The 14,257-nt window shown below is 41.8% G+C and overlaps 1 protein-coding gene across 4 annotated transcripts in view; it reads left to right on the top strand.

Moving 5' to 3' along the window:
* The window catches only part of ITPR2 (inositol 1,4,5-trisphosphate receptor type 2), a 1,506,646-nt gene that overhangs the window by 1,239,333 nt on the left and 253,056 nt on the right, over positions 1-14,257 (top strand). The gene's annotated exons all lie outside the window — the stretch shown is intronic.

Raw genomic sequence — 14,257 nt, 5'->3', positions numbered from 1 at the left:
ATCTGGACAATTTCCAATTATGAGTGTAAATACTGAATAGATAGAATTGGTGAATTTAGCACAGAAGACTTGAAAACTGCTCTTGAAATAACATGCTGCAGACATAACGTCAGAAAGTCTCAAAGTAGAGGCAGAGGAATTAAAAAGAAGAAATTCTGCAAGTCTACAGATCAGAAATGGAGTAGAAAGAAGATAGCAACACCTGTTGACAATTACATCCACCTCCTTCTGCATAGACCCCATTTTGCACCATTTTCTTTTTTTTACGGTGCTTTATATAGCGCGAACTTGACCCGACGGTATCGGGTATCAGAGCGCTTTACAGAGCATCAGTTGCGTTACATGAGGACACATTCATTTTTGTTAGGCACGGGGAGATTAAGTGATTTGCCCACAATCACAGGATGTTGCCAGAGTTGTGTGTAAACTATCACTAACAACTGCCAATGTAAAGGTAAGGCTAACACATAAATGGCCGTATGTTTTGTAATAACTTTAAAAAAGCTTATCTTGATTGCATAACGGTATTTCAAGTTATTGGAGGCGAGTCTTGTGAAGACGGAGACCAGTTATTTCACTATAGGTGAAGTAGCATACCAGTTCCTTTTGGGGGCAGAGTTTTTAAAAATGAAGTTAAAATACTGTCGCTTTGTGAGTTATCTATAGTGGAACCTGAATAAAGCTTATCCTAAAATATAGATGTGTAGCTTACTCCAAAATGTATATCCTTGGGTAATGACACTTTTTTGTGGTGTTAGAGGTTTCCGTTGGAAAGTTGGCCTGAGTTGGATTATAAGATGTTAACAAAGTGTACATTGCACATAAAAGAAGCTTTACAGGATTAAACCCTTGACATCATGTAACAGGCCAGGTTCCAACTCAAAAGATATTATCTCAGCGAAATGTATTCTGGTAAAAGACGGGGTGACATATATTCAACCCATTTTGTTGAGCCTTCCTGAATTGAGTGGTCTCCCACGAGAAAACAGATGTATTAAATGGCCACAGAGATAGCCTGATTCCATTTTCAGATGAACTGCATGGAGGACGGTTACATTACGTACATAAGGTGCCCCTTTTGTGTCAATGAAATTAATTTTGCCTCACCTGATGGCAGATGCTAAACATTTGGCCTGGATTGATCCAACGTTTAAGGGTGCAGTCGGAGTTGTGGCATGGTTAAGGGATGCATTTGTGGGTGCTAACGTGTTTCAGAGATAATATTGCAGAGAAAGTTTGGCACGGAGGATAACGAAATTGCACTATTTCCACTTGAGTTTTTTTCTTTATTCCCGGAGCATTTCAGATAATGCTGAAGAGAATTTAAGGGGGAGGGGGAGGGGGTGAAATGAGGTAGTTGCTGTGGTTGTATTTTCCACTTCTAATTGAAGTGGTGCCCTTATGACTCATGGGGAAATGTCCCAAATAATGTAACTTCCCCTGCCTGACCAAAATAGTTGCATATTTCAGGTTAGAGAAATGTAACGGATGTAACTAACTGATAGTAAAGTTTTTTTGTGGGAGAGGGACATCAGAGTAGAGTGTTCTTGCAAAGCTAAAATGTTTACATTGTCTCCCTACGTGCACACATGCAGAATCGAAATTGAAAGCTTAACGGTAAGTTAAGTGATAAAAACGGACTGGAATGTATTGGCACAGTCGATGGATGTTTACTGTAACATATTTAGGCTTTTGATCTTATAATTATTGAGAACTTTATAGCGTATGGCAATAAGACCTGCAAGGCTCCAAAATACAGGCCGGTGGAGGTGGACTGAGGATAGGAGTGAGTCTCCTCCTGATTAAAACCTCTCTATGATTGAACCCCGCTCAGTTCCTTTTGGGGAACGTTGCATGTGCGTCATTGTAATTAGAAGCTCCATGCAGTGGTGTATTATGCTGATATACATAATAGAACACGGGAAAGTCAGTGGGATGTGGTCATAGGGCACAGCTGCAGACTAGTATTTTGAAAAGGAACTTACTTATCTGTGGAAGGACAAAATGAGGTCTGCTTCTCACATATCCGCAGAAACTGGTCTATGAGAGACACTACTACCTTCTCTAGGGAAGTGGAACTGATGGTCTTGCATAATGAAACTCTGTAAAAACTCAGGCCATACTCTTCGGAGCTTATGGTGCATACATGGGTTTGAGGAGTGGGAGAAAGGGGAAAGTTGATGTGCGCTGTGGATGCTGGCTTTGAAAGTCTTACTCCCTCAATTGGTCACTCGTTCCACAGCATTCTCGGCTTCATTGGTGGAAGGGAAGGGGATTTGTTACACTTTGTAGCAGATTTCTGTGGTTGTGGGGCACTTTCAGGGCCGACTGATGCCTAATACACTATATATACCTACAGCCCAACTCATTTGCTTTGTGGCCATTTGATTCCTGCCCTGCAATGGCAGCATTGTGATTGGTTGGGATTCCGACCACACAGGCGTATATGGGGAGGCCATTTTCTCCTTCTAGGCTACATGCAGCCTATATGGAGAAAATGCAGAGTGCGCATGACTGGTTTGGTCAGCCATGGGGCCTACCAAACAGTCAGTGCCCTCAGAGTGGGCAAGCCACTCCTCCCCTACCCTAGAACAGTACCGCCCGCCCCTAACCAAACCCTTCTGCTTTATGTTTCTGCTTCTCGCACTGCGAGAAAGCAGTGGGACGACGCTCCTCTGCCCACATGGCGGAGCTGCGCCTGCCCTGGAGTTTGTCTGGACATCTTACTCTTCTCATTAAATCACTTAGAAGTCACTGTCACTTTAAAGCAAGGAATACCCTTCCATCATCAAATCCATTTAATGCCAAATTTGCAATTTTTCTTTAGTCATTCTGATGTCCTGATCTGCCATTCCTCCTTTCCTGCTGAAGGGTGCTGCTGAAATAGGGATGTCAATAGGTCTGGGTTACCTGGACAATATTATGGCTGTAATTTAAAAAACATGAAATGGGAAGTTGTAACAAACATGACTTGTTTTGACAAATCATCAATTGATCTATCTTGCTAACCTTCAATGTATTAAATAGCAACTGAGACAATATCCCCTACTAAATAAAGATCCAGTCATCAATGATAAACTATCTATGTACATTATTAATAGTAGACGCAAATGTAGTAATTGATTAGTATTGCCAATATTGCTTTTGGATAATTGTTATATAACTGTTGATGTTCACAGAGAGTTTCAACAAACATAAACACAAAATAAAGATCAGCGGAATGGGATGAAAAATTAGATCACAGAAACCAGATGACTGCAGTAATCGATAAGAACTACCAGCTGAGGAAATTTGGTCTGTTGTATTCCAGCATTTTTAGTTTCAAGAACAGTTTGAAAAATATTTCACATTTGCTTGAGCTGACAGGCTTGAAGCTTTCTGTAGTGTTCTGTTGACTCAGATGTTATTTTCAGAATAGCGTAACACATCTCGGTTCAGGCTACAGAATCACAGTGACAGTATGAACTGTACATAATTAAATTTCAGCAGAATCAAAGCCTCATGCATTCTTTATGATGATGCTGCCACAGCTGCAAGAAAGACCATGAGCAGGCATCTTTCTGGTATTTGGTGCCTTGTTAGGCTTTGCTGTTCTAGTTTTTTCAAGCAGATACAGAGCAGGAACATTATCAGATCACACGCGGACGTTGCGTGCTGCCACTGATGTGTCACTAATGACACACATGGTGACCAACAGTAATTGGATGCTGGCTTTAAAAGGTCCAGTCATACATTGGCATTTGCTAAGAACTTAATGTTCTTCTTGTCCTTGAAATAGAACTCATAAGGGCGCAGATGGGCTCGCTGCATGGACTGGCCCGTGAAACTCTTGCAGCGGCATACCGGGCGTGCTCATGGGCATGATGCATATCTGTACATTTGGAAGATACTTAGCCACAGTACCAAAATTAATGTTCATCCATGAATTGATCCTGTGATAATCCTGAATTTTAAAGGTTATATGTATTTATATTATCACTTATCCCACACCACTCATAGTGGAGCAAAATGTACATGTTGGAGTGACACAATCTGAATAGATGTTTATCGGAGTGCGTAGAATAGGCCAGTGTAAATATGTATTCCTCAAAGGAAGGTCATATTGGGTTCTAATCTTTGGAGTTATGCCTCTCTGTCCCTTAAAGTAAATGCTGTAATCTCAAACGCGGCAAGGACCTCAGGACGCAGTTGTTTCATGAGTTATTGTAAAAGTGGTGCTATAAAGAATGTGAGCCCACTGCTGTCAACCATGCTTTTGGGTGTGGTCACGAAAGTCCTATTTTAATTATTGCAGAAGCAAGAGGCACCTCCTGTAAGACCTCTTTCGTCAGTAGGAGCCGCATTGTGAGAGTGTCACTGGGAGGTCCCCAGTCACCACGCTTGGTGAGAGTAGTATAAAACTTGAGGAGCTCAGTTACTCGCAACTAAACCTTTTGCTGACAAGAACACTGGTAGAACATGAGTATGAGAACTAAAAAGCATCAGCTGAAATACGTCAATTCACTTCTGGTTGATGACATTGAGGGCAACAACGGACTGCAGTTGATGGGTACTGAGGTGAGCATTAGATGAAGTCCTTTACGGGCTCAGCTATCCCATCTCTATTGGAATATTCAGTGCAAATGCATGACGTCCCTGAGTTAGAGTTTTCTCTGACTCACAGCTTGCAAATCTATTAAATATGCACCAAGATCCAGTGTTTTGACACACCTTTAGCAAACGGTGAGCACCCACAAATACTTTGGGGCTCCCTTCTTATATTTGCAAAACAGTCCAATATTTTAACTCCTTTATAGACTTCTCTTATTGAAGTGTTCACGTGTTGAGAAAAACAGCTAATAGAAGGTGCAAGCAGAAGGAAGAATTATTCATGGTTAATGACGTATGGGCTACCTTGCAAAGATGATACAGATAACTGTTGGGCTCACGTTGATGTGAGGCATTTACTCGTTCCTTCGAGAATAGTGACCGGGGTAACCCACAGCGTTAGGAAGTAAAAGTAAGAGGTACATACTCTGTGGCCTTTTCAGTACCAAAGAATTAGAGCTCTGTTTTATCTGTTACTTTGTTCTCCGGTAATCTGCAGGGTAACACAAATGAAGCATGAATACAATGTAGTAGACGACTGAGAGACTCTCGTATACTTTTAAAGTTACCATGAAAATGTACAGATGTGCAAATTCAAATGGAAGGGGTTAGAACTGCACGAGTTAACATTGAAATAGATGCGTCTATAAGTCCTCAAATGTGGTGGCAGTGTAGTCCAAAAATACTGCATTCCAGGATGGCGCTGGAGATTTAGTTAGCTTTAAGAAGTACTCTGTGGGCACCTCAAGATTCCCACACATTAGCCTCTCATTCTTGGGCCAGATCATTCCAAGGGTTTGCAGGAGAGGAGAGAGCAAAGCAGTATTAAACAGGAAAATACACCTCAAATAAACAAGTACAATCCACTGCAGTAGAGTGACGCAGATAAAGTGGCGACCCAGCCCATTGATTGGTAGCAGCATCAAATGAAAACAGCAAGTTCTGTGCAGTCAACTGGAGACAGCCAAGGACTAGAAGAACAGCAAAGAGAATCATGAGTATTTGAGTTTCAAAGCAGTGACAATTAGGAGAAATAGGGAAGACAAAGAAACAACGCCAAAGTGAGAGAGTCAGGCAGAGCTGATGACCTGTGAGACTGTTGGGTCAATACCAGATATGCCAACCAGGGCAAGTGGAGTCTTGAAGGCGTGTGACCAGTGGTGTTGAAAACCTTCAGAGGAAGTCATCTTCAGGTAATTAGACCGCATAACTTATCTGACCATCTTCAAGCCTCAAGAAATAAAGTGCTGAAGATTGGAAGTCTCCCCAAGGTGGGTGATTACTCACAATAGGTCCTCTGCAGATGAAAGGGAGAAGAGACCTTGTGAGAACTTGTTCGGGCAGGTCACAGGAAGCTGCAGAAGAGAACAAAAGATGATGGAACGAGTATGCAAAAGGGTACCCTGGGGTCAAGAGACTTTCTTGCACATGGATCATACTGCCTCTTTCTGGTGTGACATTGAGAAGAGTCAAGTATGGGAGTAACCAGAGCACTGAGAATGTGTCAGGTTACCATACCTTTTCATTATAACACCTCATGGAGCAGGCAGACTAGATTGCAAGAAACACTAGACTGCTTTAAAAACAAGCATTGGTAATGCATCGGTTTCGCTTATGTAGTGAATAAAGAGCTGTTTTCATCAATCATGGTCCGGGAGAAGGAAAGAGCTCCCTGACAGATAACATGGGAGTTGAGAGGATGTGGCGCGGTGGCCAGAGCTGCTGACTTGAGTGTTGGGGATCCCAGTTCAGGTCTCGGCGGAGCCATGCAACATCCTGCAATACTATGCAAATCACTTAATCTCTCTGGGTGATCTGCTGCAATAGTAAAAGGCAAATCTTTATAAAAATATAGAACCACCAAAGCGGATGTTAACAGTATTTTGGAGGTGGGAATCTGAAAGAGAAGCAGATGAGGAACAAGCATTGGTAAATGCAGGAAAATATGCCACAGCCAATAGCAATGGAAGAAAGGTAAGTGGCACGCAAAATAACCAATGAAAAGCCAGCCCCATTATGTTCATATTAAAAACAATAGATTTCTCAAGCACAGCGCAAACGCTGTGCAGGCGAAACCTAAAAAGGAGAAACAAGTGAAGGATAGTCGCCGACGGAGTAGCGGTAATAGCAAACTGGATTCCACCAGTCTGTATTGCTTAACCCGCTCCTTCTGTCAGTAGTTTGAATAAAGCCTTGGGTGCCGAAAGAACCCATGCAAAGTGGCTTAACAGATACTCAGTGAGCAGGAACAGTTATGTGGTCTTTCAAGTTATCTTTTAATGGCGGGGAGCAGCCGCAGCACTGGAGGAGAAGGGTAATATGTGGCAAAACACTCAACAGTAACCCCACCAAGCACCAGGAGTTAAACTGTGGGGAAGCAGTGAATCTCCATAAAAGGCTAGCTTGAGTGCTGGTCTCTGTGACAAACCAGTGGACAGCAACGTCAATAACAACTGTCTCACAGGTGTCTTTGAGATGAGACCTCATAGAAAAATCAACAGATAATAGCTCCCTCTGTAGAATTGTGAGCTGTGTCCACAGAACAAGTGAACCCGATACCCCTAAAGACCTGAAAGATGATCGGAGACAGTTTCATGGAATGACGATCATCTTCCTACATGATCCGCCTGGACCACCGTGGTGAAGAGGAGCAACATGAAACAGATCCTCTGATGCTGTTAAGGTTTCTGATGATAGGCCTACAGCTTCAGACTCGCATTCAAAATAGTGGGGAAAGCACACTTGACTGCCACACCAGAAGAAGGAAGGGTAAAATCCAGAGCCTGAAGCGAACCCCCAAGAGAGGGTGATGGCAGGTCCATTGCCTTGAAAACAGCGGCTTCTTAAAAGATGACGACAAGAGCAAAATAACGATGGTAACAGTGACAAGACGCGCTCAAACATGTATCAGCGAGGGAGAAGACCAAAGTAGCTGGGCTCCTGAGTGGTGGGTGGGGGAAGAATTACTGTTTTTGCCTTGAGTTGTTGAGTAACAAGTCTGTACACTTGCCATTGTTTTATATGGCGTAAATAAACTTGTTAGTGAGGTCAAGGTGAGAGGGCTGTCTGTCGAGGGGAATACTGCAATTTCTGATCCAGTGTAAAAGAATTGTATTCTATTGGCCAGTAGATCTAGTCAGAGAATACGGAATAGTGGTGATTTTGCTAAGATTTGTTTAAGATGTGTACTGTTTATTGAAAATGTGAACAGGAGGCTTGGTCATTGATACAAACACAAGACCAATATATTGTAGAAAAATGGCAATAAAAGCCCATAACATCACTTAATGTAAAAAATAAAGCAATAATCTTCTCTTAACTTGAAAGAAAGGGCTCTGAAATTAATGTATTCCAGAAACACATCAAGTCAGTGGCGATCTAAATAGACTTTCTAGTACACCACTTTTGCTCCATAGAAGCTGAATACAATACGCACCATAAGCAGATTTGCTGAGGGTGAGAATTGTGTTCACACTTCAGGAAATGCTGAAAGACTAGTACAAATGGTGCAACAGAAAATCCCAAATGGCCTCACATTGGTATATAAACACAGTAAAAGGCAGGTGAGGTTTCACACACACTTTCAGGAGAGGTTGATGTGCATATATGAAGCATATTCCAGTTTCTTACACAAAATGTTCCCACACACTGTACTTTAAACAAAAAAAACTATCTTCAAAAAAGGTCTGTTGATCACCTTTGCCAAAAGTTGTATTTAAATGCATAATGTTATGAGGGACCTGGGGTAATTTTTTTTGATTGTGGCTTTCGAACTAATGTGACTCTTTTATTAACAGCTACCAAAGTATCTGTTTTGTTTTCGGGGAACAGGCAATTGTAATATAGAGTGATACAAGCCTGCTCATTTCCGGTGAGCAAGTCAGATCTTATAACAAGGTCCAGTCAGTATGGATGTTGTCCACAGGAAGAAAGAGGGCACTGGAAAGTCACAGCCTTGTGAATGGTTAGAGGTTTATTCACTTGGTAAACGTAGCTCTGTGCCTTCTACTCCCATATACATTACGCATGTACTTGCATAGGGTCTATTATTACAATGGTCCCCCCATACTTGTATGAAGCAGAGTTGAGAAGTATCCACACCCTGTGAACAGTAACTGTAGATCTAGATGTGAGGAAACTCGAGCATGAGGATGGCATTGTAATGGTGCCTTGTGTATAGATAGATCTTTTATATGCTCTTTTGTATTAATAGATGGATGGAAGGGACTTGTAGGACATGTTTGCATAGCCTGGGCGTGTGGTTACCAATAACAGGGCACATGCAAGTTTAATCTGTTCCTCGACCCAGCGAGAAACTTTTGACAGTCCAGGAATTGACAGATAGTGTAACACAGTATTATGAAGAACAACATTTGGGGGATGTATTGATAGCCTGGGTTTGGACATCCGTAACAGTGGTACTGAGGGACATAGCTGCCTTCAAACTAAAGAAGGTGCATTTTTTTCATGCAGGCTAAATTGCGGAAGAACTGCGTGACTACGAGATTAATGTAATGTTACTGTATAGAACCTTTACAGCAATTAAAGAGTCATTAGCTTTGCTACAAGTAAACAAAGCAGGACATGTATTTATTGACACAAATTAAGTTTTATTGGAGAATTGCAGCGAACATAAAATTCTAGCAGCAAAGCTGAGGGGTAAACGAAACGGATCATATAAAACTATTTTGCCTGCGATAGGTAACGGACATTGTTGTTGGAGGATGGGAACCGACTCATTACCTTTATACCCGTCTATTTAAAACTCTCTATAATAAGGTGAAGCCCATAAGTGAGGTTGAAAACATCTCGTACTTGCAAGGAAGAGCTTCCTGAAATACCCCTTAAAGAAGAATGAAGCTTTGATGTCCCATCATTAAAGATGTGATCACAAATCACACCCCTCTGTGAAAATAGGCAGGCCCCACTGCAGGACGGTTTACATTCTTTTTTTATGAAAGATATTTTTTTTTACAATTCGTTTATTTTGATACGAGCGATTACCCAATCAATGTCAGATGCATCCATTTTTACTCTATGTAAGCCAGGCAAAGACCAGACACTTTGTGTGTCCTACAGACTGATCACATTAATCAATGTAGAATCAAAATGTTTTACAAAAAGTCTTGACAGCATGGCTAGAACTGATCCTTCTGTAACTCATGGACCCATACCAGATGGGATTCAATATAAATATCCAAGCATGTAACAAGACTAGGAAATTGCCCCAACTAGCATTGAAGGCCATACATTTGTGTGGTGGCCAGTGGTGCAGAAATGTTGTTTGACTGCGTGGAATGGTCCTTTCTGGTGCAGATGCGTACAACCTCTACTGTTCACACTGGTAGTGGAACCCTTGGCAGCACACAAAGTGTGCATTGCACTGATACAGGGAATTGAGATCGGGAGGAGGGACATGAAGTTACTGGCTGTGCAGATGATATTCTGTTAAACTTGAGGCATACTAGGGCCTCAGTGTGAAAAGGAGTTCAAGACTGCAAGTGCCTTGCAAGAGTATCGGGATTTAAGATCTGAAATGCTAGATTTCTGATGGATATATCTCACCACAGATTCTTCTCCTTTAGAAAACTCACACGTGGCAGACTGGATTCAGAAGACTTAAACAATTTTGCACCCGCACACTGGCAGATGGCACAATGGGGCTTGGCATTGACTTTGTTCTAGCCAAGCAGTGACGATGGAGCTGCATATAAGGGCACATCAATGTCAGTTCCTTTTTTGTCCCGTTTAGGATGCGGAGCTGGCTCCCAACTTGTTTCTCGTCTGTTGACAAGTTTTATCTTATAGACTTCTTTTCTCCAGTGTGCATGTGAAGTACGTCTGCTCCTAAAACTACATGGTTTAAACCTTGCAGGAAGTGTCGCAAACAAATGTCTGTGATAGATCCCTGTAGAGACTGCCTCTGGTATTTGGGTTTGGCGCACAACTTCGGCCTGTGAGGAGTGTGTCTTTATGTAAATGAAGGCGATACAGGAGTATGAAGAAAAGCTGTGTGTTGCTGAACACCAAGAGACGTCTTGGTAGTCCTGCATGCACCCAAAGATGCAGACCTGTTCTCATGAAAGGTCCTGGCTGCAGTCTAAGTCTTCTGGTAAGTCCAAGCGCAAAGCACAAGTAGGGCAAGCAGGAATTATCTCAATCTTGCGACTCTCACCCTGAGAAGTCTCTAAGATATCAAGGTACCTCAGAGTCTTGCTCCCATCCCCCCACTTAGTAGTGGAACCCACAATGGATCCTCAGTGTGCAAACTAGAAATCTGCACATTGGTACCGCTGATTATTGTTGGGCTGGTCCATTGAGGGAGAACACAGACAAAGTCAAGAAAGAAACTGATGTTGACACGCAGCAGCGGTTCATATATGCTGTGCCTTAGTTACTTCCAGGGCAGAACAAAGTCATTGTGCAGCTGCATTGCACCACCTACTGGTGTGTGGGACCAATACTTCTTAAATCTACCGGGTACAGTCTGGTGACTTGGGATATTCTACAGGGGAGGAATTTGTGGTTAGATGCAGTATTCGCCAGAAAGAGCATTAAGGAAAGGTAAGCAACTTGTTCTTTCCTTGTGCCTATCATTTTGGTTACCTGAAGTTTATGCAGAGGAGGTGCTCCTTCATCCAAAAGGGCACATGGTCAAGTCACCTAATTATGTTGGTGTGATTGTGTGGTTTATTCTCTAGCATTAAGTGAATTTGCGTGTCATCTGCATACATTTAGAACTTCAGCGGGTATTGATAAAGTCGCTGTGCCAGGTGCGTACACAAATATTCAATACAAGGCAATAAATAGAAGTTCCTTGGGGATCTAATAGGGAACATGATGCACTAATGACTCAGCCGACTCCTTCATGTTTGTTTCGTGGCTGTGGTTGCAGAGAAACAATAAGATCTATGACAAAGCTCTATCGCTGGCAGCAGAGTCATAGGGTTCTGAAGGTTATTTTCTGATCTTCATCCATAGAAAGAGGATCTACTCCTTTATGTCAGAGTTCTATGAGTGATATAATGGTAGAGGCATCTATAGGTTACTTGTGGCCCTTAGTTGATAAATGTGGTCTGTTACTTCAGCTATAAATGCGAGGAATCCGAGAGAAATATTTTCAAATCATACGTTTTTAGAAGATGAATCAGGTTGTTCTGTGGATTCAGCATTATTTTAGTGGCTTATGTATCTCCCCTCTACCATGAACCCTGCAATGAATGTGTGTAGAAGAGCCCTTACGTTAAAGTTTAAACTGTTTATATAGAGACCCAGCTGTCATTGCAATTTAAAGGGCTTTTTGAATTAAATGTCATCCAGTAGTTCTCTACAGCAAGTCAGTAGTTATTACCCACACCGTTCCATGAAACTGTGTTTGATCTCAAGCTCACAAGTTTGAATACCAGCAATCCAAATGGTAAATGTGCTTTCCAAATATATATTATGTTATGTTATGATACCTTTACAACACAGACAGCCTTGACTCAATTCACTTAAAGTATAAGTTCACCAACACTGACAACACAAAGCAAGATAGATATATCACATGGCTTAGTCCCACACGACAAATTCCTATCTGGATTATAATTGTCCTTTGTTCGAAAGATGTCTGTTGGACTTAAGACCCTGAAAGGTATGACTTTATTAGTTCAGAGGAAACTAAAAACAAGTAAGCAAATGGACATTTAAGCAGAAGCCAGGACACATTGTTGTTTCATTAGTGTTTAATTTATCATTACAGTCTGCTGCCAAGGGTTGCAGTGGTTGTTAAATGTAAATGCACACAAGGTGCTTGGGTATTCAAGGGACTTAGAGAAAAAATATTACTTTTCCCAAGTTGAAGAAACCACCTTACTTATAGGCTCAAAAAGAGATATTTGAGAGGTTGCCTCACCCACAACTTACAGAGGCATGCTTCATCCTCGGCGACTCCCCACACTGGAGTATGATGGTACTAGTCCAGTGGACCCAACCAAACCTGGGAGTTCTTTGATATATTATTCTGGACAGTAAACAGCGGTCCAAATATTCAATTTAAAATACCTAAGGGTATACCCAAAGAATATTTCTTTATTTAATGGTACCCTTGGTATTTGTTAAAAGCAATCAATATGTGGTTTTTACGTCGAATTAATGTTTTGACTAACCATAAGTAAGTTCCGACACGTTTCGACTGAATTAAGTGCCATGTCTAGTCAACAGTTTTCTTCAGGGCTGCAGAACTTCCCACCTAACTAGTGAGTGCAAAGCATGCAAAAATGAAGCGTAAGGTTCTCATACCTGTTTGCTGTCCCTCAACACTAGGCAGGAGCAGAAACCTATTATAAATTAACAAATGTGAAGATTCTCAAACAATTGCTAAAAATATAATCAGTTGTCATTAGTGTGTTCCCTGGTACCATTATATACCACACTCAACATACTCACCCCACTCGTGGACACTACTACTCTCTACAAAGAGTAGGTGATTCATGTGTCACAGCATTTACTGTAAGACAAAAACAGTGTATTTACATTTCAATCTGTTTAACTCCTATCACTGTCTCCTCAGCATTTTTATCTTAGGAAACCTTTGGTAAAAAACATAAATCAAGTGACCAGACTACCTTAACTGTGCTGGCAAGCAGCATTAAAAAACTAACTGTGGTATCTCTATTGTGGCAGGGCACTTGGCTTGCACAGACCATCGGACTATCAGTATTTTCCCGGTGGGACTATATCAACCCTTGGTGACATCTGGAAATTTGGTTGCATCAAATCTTTTGAGGCTTTGGCAACGGAGTTCCATTTGCATAAGTCACAATGTTATTGCTATCTGCAGATTAGATATGCACTGGATTCTTGCTGAGACGACCTAACAGCAGTTCCTGAATACAGCCCTCTTGAAGTTAAGCTGATAAATGAATTACAACTTAGAGGAGCAACCTCAGGTCTTTATAGGGCTTTTATTATACATTTATTTTACCCACTTGTGCAGGCTAGGGCCGCAGATGTAGGTGACTGTGAAGAAGATCATTTTTCTGCTAAAATGACTACTAGGATACTGCCATTCCCATGCTCTTTCCACTCATCCAATTTAAATCCTTGCATATGTGTTATAGCCCGACACAGCTTTGGCACGTGGGTTGGGCGGCAAGTCCTGAAGGTTCCTGGTGCAATGCTGTCCCCGGCGCATTTTACCATACTGTATTGGAGTTCCCAGTAATTGGCACTTACTGGAGAACAATTAACGAACAACAGGGACAGGTGGTGAGTAGACGGCTGGAACTAGATCCCAAGATTGTCATCTTGGATTGATGGATACTCTGGGAGGCTCTTTATTGTTGATACTATGGTGGCCAACAGATATTTGGTAGCTAAGAGGGACAGAGCACGTCATTGAAGGGGCACACGTGGCCCCACGACTAAGGAATGGGTCAGTGGCATCGATTTGTGTGCAGTGATGAGAGAACTAGTGTACAAAGCCCATGGGCTACATAAAAAATGTCTTAAAATGTGGGGCAAGTGGACTTTCTCTACTGCAACTGTGTAAAATGCACATGGTATACATGTTTCCCTACTGAGTATGTTGAACGTTTTCATGGAGCCAGTACTGGTGTATACTACACTGCAGAAATATCTGTGAGACATCTGATACCCACTCCCACGTGTGTTTCTTTTGTTTATACTA

This window comes from Triturus cristatus, chromosome 4_1, assembly GCF_964204655.1.
Source record: "Triturus cristatus chromosome 4_1, aTriCri1.1, whole genome shotgun sequence".
In the NCBI taxonomy this organism is placed as follows: Eukaryota; Metazoa; Chordata; class Amphibia; order Caudata; family Salamandridae; genus Triturus; species Triturus cristatus.
Note: the sequence above shows the minus strand (reverse complement) of the source record. Positions and strands in the feature narration are given on the sequence as shown.